Here is a 7,225-nt window from a genome sequence, read left to right as displayed (position 1 = left end):
TATATGAATTTATACTCATATAAATATATCTATATATATATATAGAGAGAGAGCGTTTAGATCATATACAAATGAAATTAACGTGCTAATTGTGAGAATCAAGTAAAATAATTATATATACAAATAATTATGTAATTACTCTATGATGTAATTACATAATTACTCTACTTTTATATATAAATATATAATTACTGTACTTGATTCTTACAATTAGCACGTCAATTTCATAATATACTTACATATGTGTGTGTGTGTGAGAGAGAGAGAGAGAGACTTTATCTTGCAGTTTTAATTATAATTTGTTTCTTAGGTGAAAATAAAACTAAAAAAATGTTTTTATGAGAACTTTTCATTGAACTGTAATTATTTTTTGTCTAATGTTGTATTATATTTAACACAATTCTTCTTATCTATTTACGAGTATGATTGTCTGAGATGCAATGTTCTTTAATAGGTAAAATGTATGCAGTATGGGGATCACATCTACAGACCTCTGTAGAAGAAGAGGTGAACCATAGTCCATAGGCCTGCAGTCTGTAATAAGAAGATTGCTTGTTTTTTAACTTCTGCATACTGCTAAAACAAACTGAAATTTAAATAAACTGATTTTTTAAACTTAAAAGAAATTTCCAACATTGAAATTTAAATACACTAAAATAATATTCATTAAACCACATTAACATTTACTAGTAGAAGTGCCCGCGCGTTGCGGCGGGGACTTGACGGACATTTGATCGGGCTTGATTAGATTCATGTCTTGTTCAAAGTTAAATCATTAAATCAAGCTCTAATAAAAAATCATTAAATTAAATCAAACTCTAAGATATTTTAAAATAGGTAAGTTGGATCAAGAGTCACAACTATGTTAAATTCATTTTGATTGTGTAATATCAGCTCATATATATGTACACAATTTGTGTATATGAAAAGAAATCTACAAATCTACAAATAGAAAATATGTTATTTTATTAGGATTAGGATTAAAATCTACAAAAAGGTTAGAATTAGAACCTTTATTTGCCAATATTTCACCTGAATTTTAGTCCCTACTATTCATTAACGGCCGATGTCGTGTGATATAGGTGTTATTACTATGATGAATTCATTGTGAATGTACAAGAATTATATTTATAAACATTAAAATAAACTCAAAATGGCAAAAAAAACCTCTAGAAAAATGGTGTATTTTGAATTTTCAGTCAACGTTTCTCATCTTAGAAAATTGACAAAAACAAATGACAAGTACATGAGGGGTTCAATAAAAGTGATAGAATTACTACATTACATAACTTATATACTTTCTTAATATTTTATAACCATATGTATAATAATATCATCTGAAAGTGATAAAATTAATTTAAACTAAAAGGCTCATCAACAAATCCATTATTATAATAGTTTACTAAGATGTAAAAAAAAAGTAAACATACACATACACGAGAAAAAATTTGTACTCGCCCAAGTAAAATGCAACCAGAAAGATAGACAAATGAGACCCAACACCATAAAGACCAAACTATATCTTCAATGAACACATAGAATAAGATAGAATCAGAATTAACAATAGTTACCTATAAACCCTGCCGCCATTCACAATCCCATAAAGACTAAACTATATCTTCATTGCAAAATTCTCACGATCTTCCATATTATAATATTTCGAGCCCAATTAAATACATGGTATGAACTTTACCAGACACCCCAAAGACTCGGCCCAAGAATATCCATAACCTTGGGAAAAAAATTATATATATAAATTATTCAACTACAGAATAAGTTTTCATAAACTCAAAATCAAAATCAAAATCAAAATCAAAATCAATACTCACCATAATACAGAAAAGTGTCTTCACATCCCTTTTAGTGAGCTGTCAAATTCCTATAACATCCATTTAACGATATTTTGTTAAAAAATCAGATCATAATGTCATTTATACTCATAGCCTGAACACTGCTTTAGTTCCAGACATTCCAATGACTCGGTCCAAGAATATACATAACCTTGCAAAAAAAATACTATATATACAAATTATTCAATTACACAATGAGTGTTCATAAAGTCAGTACTCACCACCTTCTCGTCCCTTATCCCATAACATACATTTAACAAAATCAAATCATAATGAAATTAATTAAAGTTCATATCTTTTCTGAATTAAAGAGTATGAATGATTGAGGCGGAAATTCCCGAGACAATAAAAAAATGATACAGACTTTGGGTTGGCAGACACAAATATTAAACAGGTCAATCTAAATACGGCCAGAAAAGTTAATATTTAGATTTAAAAGTTTAAAATTAGGGTGAATATTTTGATTAAAAATATAAATATATACTAAGTTATAAACCCTTAACAGGTTTAAACTTTAAAGGTCAAACTTATAAAATCGTGAATGTTCAGATAGACCTGTTTAACAAACAGGATGTGCCAACTGACCGAATACCTGTATTATTTTCGTGTCTTGTTCAGATTGTGTCATAACTCAGGAATTCCCACCCCTAAAAGTATGCCACGTTCGTTCATTAATGTTTGTTCCTTTAGATTCATTTTAGGTTTGTTTACATATTTCAATCAACTTATTTAGCCATTTAATGTTATTTAGGCTTTAAATTAGCTATCTTTGTTTAGTTTTGAAATGTTCGATGTAATGATGATGGTAATTAAACTTTATGTTTGGGGCATTCACGTATTTTTATTAGTATTCGTTTATGTTCACCTGTGTTTGTTTATGGTATTCGTTTATGTTTATATACCGTACATTTAGAATATTAACGTACAAACATAAACACAACTATAAATTCTAAAAACAGTTACCTCGGTAAACTTGCATCCTACTTCACGTTCGTATCCTTTAACATCCCTCCATTGATGAGACGAATACATTAAAATCGCCCTTACTTTCTTGCCAGCACGACCCATACGCCCGATCGATGAACAAATATCTCAGACGAGTTAGGTAGCTCATAATGTATCACCTAACCAACATCAAAATCAAGCTAACAATAAGAGAATGAAAACTGAAAAATCAAACAAAGCTAAAAAAATCAAAAAGATTCACACCATATCAACGTTAGGGACGCCAAGACCGCAAGCCGCCACATCAGTAGCTATCAATACATTAATTTGACCATCTCTAAATCCCGAAAGCGTTGTCTCCCTTTGATGTTGTGAACTATCTCCATGCAAAGCTTCACATCCAAATCTTTTTTTGCAACGCATATGCTAAACAATCTGCACCGCGTTTGGTTTGAGTAAAAATCATTGATTTCCCACCATCCGCATGTTCCTAAAAAAACATAACTATTATTTCACACCAGCATTAAAAAGAAAATTTCAAGCAGACAATGTCGACCCATACAGTTATTAACGGTCCAAGAATTGTTGCTCTCACACGTGTTTCAGACGCAATAGAATAAAGTGTAATTCCATCAACCAACTTTTGGTCTGAATCACCAACCTGAAATCAACACTTTGCATTAACCAAATGTCATCATCATCATCGTCATCATCATCATCGTACTCAGTATATCCCACCAATAGCAAAGCTATGGTAGGGTCTGAGGAGGGTAAGATGTAGACAGCCTTACCTCTACCCCGATGAGACCCCCGGCTCGATAGTAGTTTTGCATCAAGCCTTGGACATAAGACACATAGCACTCAATCATCGGGACACCGGCTGATCGGTGCATGTACCCTTGTCTTTCGGCTATCAACGCCACCACATGATGCCTGATTAACCTACCGCCACATGATGCATTAACCAAATGTATATAATAATAATATTAAGTAGTTAAATATCATTATAAAACATATTTGTGCAAAACTGACTTACCAGATCGATAGTTATAGGTGTCTTCGAAAACTTTTGAGTAAGTTTTACAATCCAACTTGGCATGGTAGCTGAAAACATCATGGTTTGACGTTTTGGCAAATACTGCAATATGGTTTCAACAGCTTCAGCAAAACCGACATTGAGCAGCTGATCTGCTTCATCACTTAACTTCTGATAGATTCAAAGCACCTCGTTTTTAGCGGGTCAATAACATGTCCCAGAGCACTCCACTCATCTGGCGTTGAATTAGTGAACCACCATACAGACACAGAGTATCCAAATTTGGTGCTGCCTCATAGAATTCTTTTTCCACCTTGCAAGCAAGTTCTCGAGTAGGAGCCATAACAATGGCTAACGGGTTTCTCCCTCTACTGTTGATATTTGACCAAATATGTGAGTACTTTGATAACCGGTTTTAAAAAGATTTCAAATAATATGGGTGCCAATTGTGTCGGGATGATGAGATAGAGAGCTGAATTGTGGAACCCGGACACGACCTGTATTTTTAACAATGCCAAAGATTTGAAGTTTTGAACCCCGACTTGGAAATACATGAATTCAAGTCAACTCAAAAACGACCATTTACCATATTTTTTTATTTATGGAGATAATATTCTTGTAGTCAAATTCGTTTTTGTTTATGAAAAACCAACAAAATTAATCTTGAGTTTGGATGAAAAGTTTCTTGCTTTAAATTAGTTGATTTTTAACAAGGTTTTTACTTTCATTTTAACCAAAAAACCGTGCCCAAAAAGATTGGAAAAAAAACTTCGATGGCATACATAAATTCAAGTCAACCTAAAAACAACCCATTTAACTTGAACCTAAACTTTTCATCCAAAGCTAAGATTAATTTACTTTGTTTTTCATATTAACAAAAACAAAATTAACTACAAGAATATTATCTCCACAATTAAAAAAAACATAAGTTACTCGCTTTAAATTAATTGATTTTTAACAAAACTTTCATTCTAACCAAAAAAACGTGTCCAAAAAGTTTGGAAAAAAACTTAAAACCAAAAATTATTCGAGCCTAATAGAGAAACATTTAAAAAAAACAGATAACACTTAAACAGCTCAACTTGAGCACAACCCGTTATTTAAACGGTTGTTCGTGTTGTATGAGGAACTACTGCCCCTACTAACCACAATAAAGCAAGTATTTACCCATGCTTCTCATTGTATTGAACTATCTTATCCATAATAGGAATGCCATAAGCAAGTGTCTTCCCGATTCCCGTCCTCAGCTCGTCCAAATATGTCCCGCCCCTGTGCATTGTTGGTTCCAGCACAGCTCTGTGATCAAAAAAGAAACAAACTTGTAAAGTATTCACTCACTTTTATCATCTATTTCCAGATCAAACAAATTTATTCATAAAAAAATTTGAATTACAACTAATTTCCTAATTATTTCATATTATTCAACAAACCCAAATCATAATTTAAACATGAATTGAATGTCAGGTTACCTGAATAGGAAAGAGCTTAGTAATACCCTTTTTTGTGGTAAAAAATATATGAAAAACTGAGTAACAACCTTCATTAGAAAAATAAGATATGGATAGTAAGGTTTTCTTTTCCTATTTGGGTTTTTTTTTACTCTTATACAAACTCCTCCATATCTTTTAATTTGATTATCTTTTTCAAGTGAACATGAATATTGCTAATCATTGAAGAATAATAAATAATAAATCGGCGATCCAAAATAATACCCATAAATATTTGAATTAACTAATACATGAAATTGTATGAAAGGAAGCTTATTATCACCATCACTATTTGGTTAATTTAGGTTCATGGATACACGAACATAGCCCATCAACAACATAAACTATAGATTTAATTTTAATTATCTGAAACCGAAAGCCCTAATCTAATATTCTAGGTTATGAAATTGTAACAAGGAAATCTTACGATTGAGGACTGCTGAAGCAATTAGACTCGTGGCTCTCCCATTCAGATGTGCCATTGTAGACAACACGAAGAAGATGAAGGAGAATTGTATATAATGAAAGGTTGAGACTGATTGCTGGTAAATAAGCCAGATGGTGGTAACGGACGAAGGCAAAGGCCGTTCAAATCAATTGATTGCATATTAATTGCAATCGGAGACGGACGCTTTGTATGTATCCGCCGGAGAACATAGTATTATGCCGGAGACGTTAATTGTCATTTACTTTTACGCCGTCTCGGAGATTATAGGAATATGAAAAGTTGCCGATATGTATTATAATGTTATATATATATATATATATATATTGATTTCAACTTTCAAATACATAAAAACCTAATGACTAATTTCAATCTTATCAGGAGAAAATTTTAGCAAATAAAAAACTCGAAGGCTGTTAATTTTACTTATAGTCTATGTCGAAGTTCTAAAGAGACAACAGGCGGTGGGGATGAGAGGTAGCGAAGCGGGGTACAATAGGTTTATGCCTTAGAGTGTGGGGTAGGGTTGTGGAGGGGCGACACCGGTGGAGGAGTGATGAGAGTTTGTGAAGGAGAACAATTGTTTATGAGATTAGAAAGAGGTTAAAAAAGGTTGGGCCATATCTGTACCAAGAAGAGTCCGCGTTTATGTTTTTAATGAAACGTCCACGAGAAAACAAATACTTTGCGTAATCTCATACATGTGCGACGCGGACAGAAGAGCTTCCCACAGGGTTTTTTTTTCATAAAACAAACACTACCTAAGCAATTACACTTCTCTGTATTTCGGTTATATTCAAATTTTTCTTTACAAGGACTCCTTAGTAAGAAACACTTTAAATATCTAAACTAAACTAGGCTTGTGCTCGGGGTCAAAGCCGGGCCTAAAATCCGTAATTTAAAGATTATTAAACCCGATGGCCGGACCATTGTTGTGACTGCAAAAACTTTTTTCTAAAACTCTAGTTGATTTACAAAATTGATTAAGTATTCAAATCAAAGATTAAACCCGATTAACATTTCTAAAAACTTGAATTATTGACAATAATGTCAAAACTCCCTTTAAGTTATAAGAATAAGTATTTGATCAAATTATGATTTGATAAACCTGACTGTTTGCTACGAATTATTGATAAAATCGTTTTGAGTGTGATAATGCTAAATGAGATTAAATTCTAGGAATCAAGTGTAGATGCCAAGTACCACTTATAGAAACCTCCTCTGTGTATGTGATAAAGGTAAATATATCAATCGATATATGTTGTGTTCCTCTATATCTATCTGTAGTATGTTGTCTCCTTCTTGATTCCGCATCAAGTTCTATTTCATATCAATGGATGCGTAGACACATTGTTGATTTGATAATTTGAAGTTAACTCAATAATTTGGCCCACGCATTCAATGGTTGATCGAGTCAAACTGTCCAATCTATTTTGGTTCTTATGTTATGTTTTTTTCTTAG

The 7,225-nt window shown here is 32.3% G+C and overlaps 1 pseudogene across 1 annotated transcript; it reads right to left on the bottom strand.

Annotated features, from left to right (window-relative positions):
• Positions 1–1,428: 1,428 nt before the first annotated feature.
• On the bottom strand, positions 1,429–5,437 carry LOC143553801 (DEAD-box ATP-dependent RNA helicase 53, mitochondrial-like; annotated as a pseudogene). Its single transcript, XR_013138902.1, has 5 exons — positions 4,999–5,437; positions 3,832–4,202; positions 3,358–3,456; positions 3,060–3,285; positions 1,429–2,974 (listed from the first exon to the last, which is right to left on the bottom strand). The product of XR_013138902.1 is annotated as a DEAD-box ATP-dependent RNA helicase 53, mitochondrial-like (transcript).
• Between the last annotated feature and the right edge of the window lie 1,788 nt (positions 5,438–7,225).

Source organism: Bidens hawaiensis, unplaced genomic scaffold, assembly GCF_021521415.1.
Source record: "Bidens hawaiensis isolate Kalapana, Puna unplaced genomic scaffold, B.hawaiensis_p1.1 tig00017358_1, whole genome shotgun sequence".
Classification (NCBI taxonomy): domain Eukaryota; kingdom Viridiplantae; phylum Streptophyta; class Magnoliopsida; order Asterales; family Asteraceae; genus Bidens; species Bidens hawaiensis.
The sequence above is the reverse complement of the archived record's forward strand: the minus strand, read 5'-3'. Positions and strand labels throughout refer to the sequence as shown.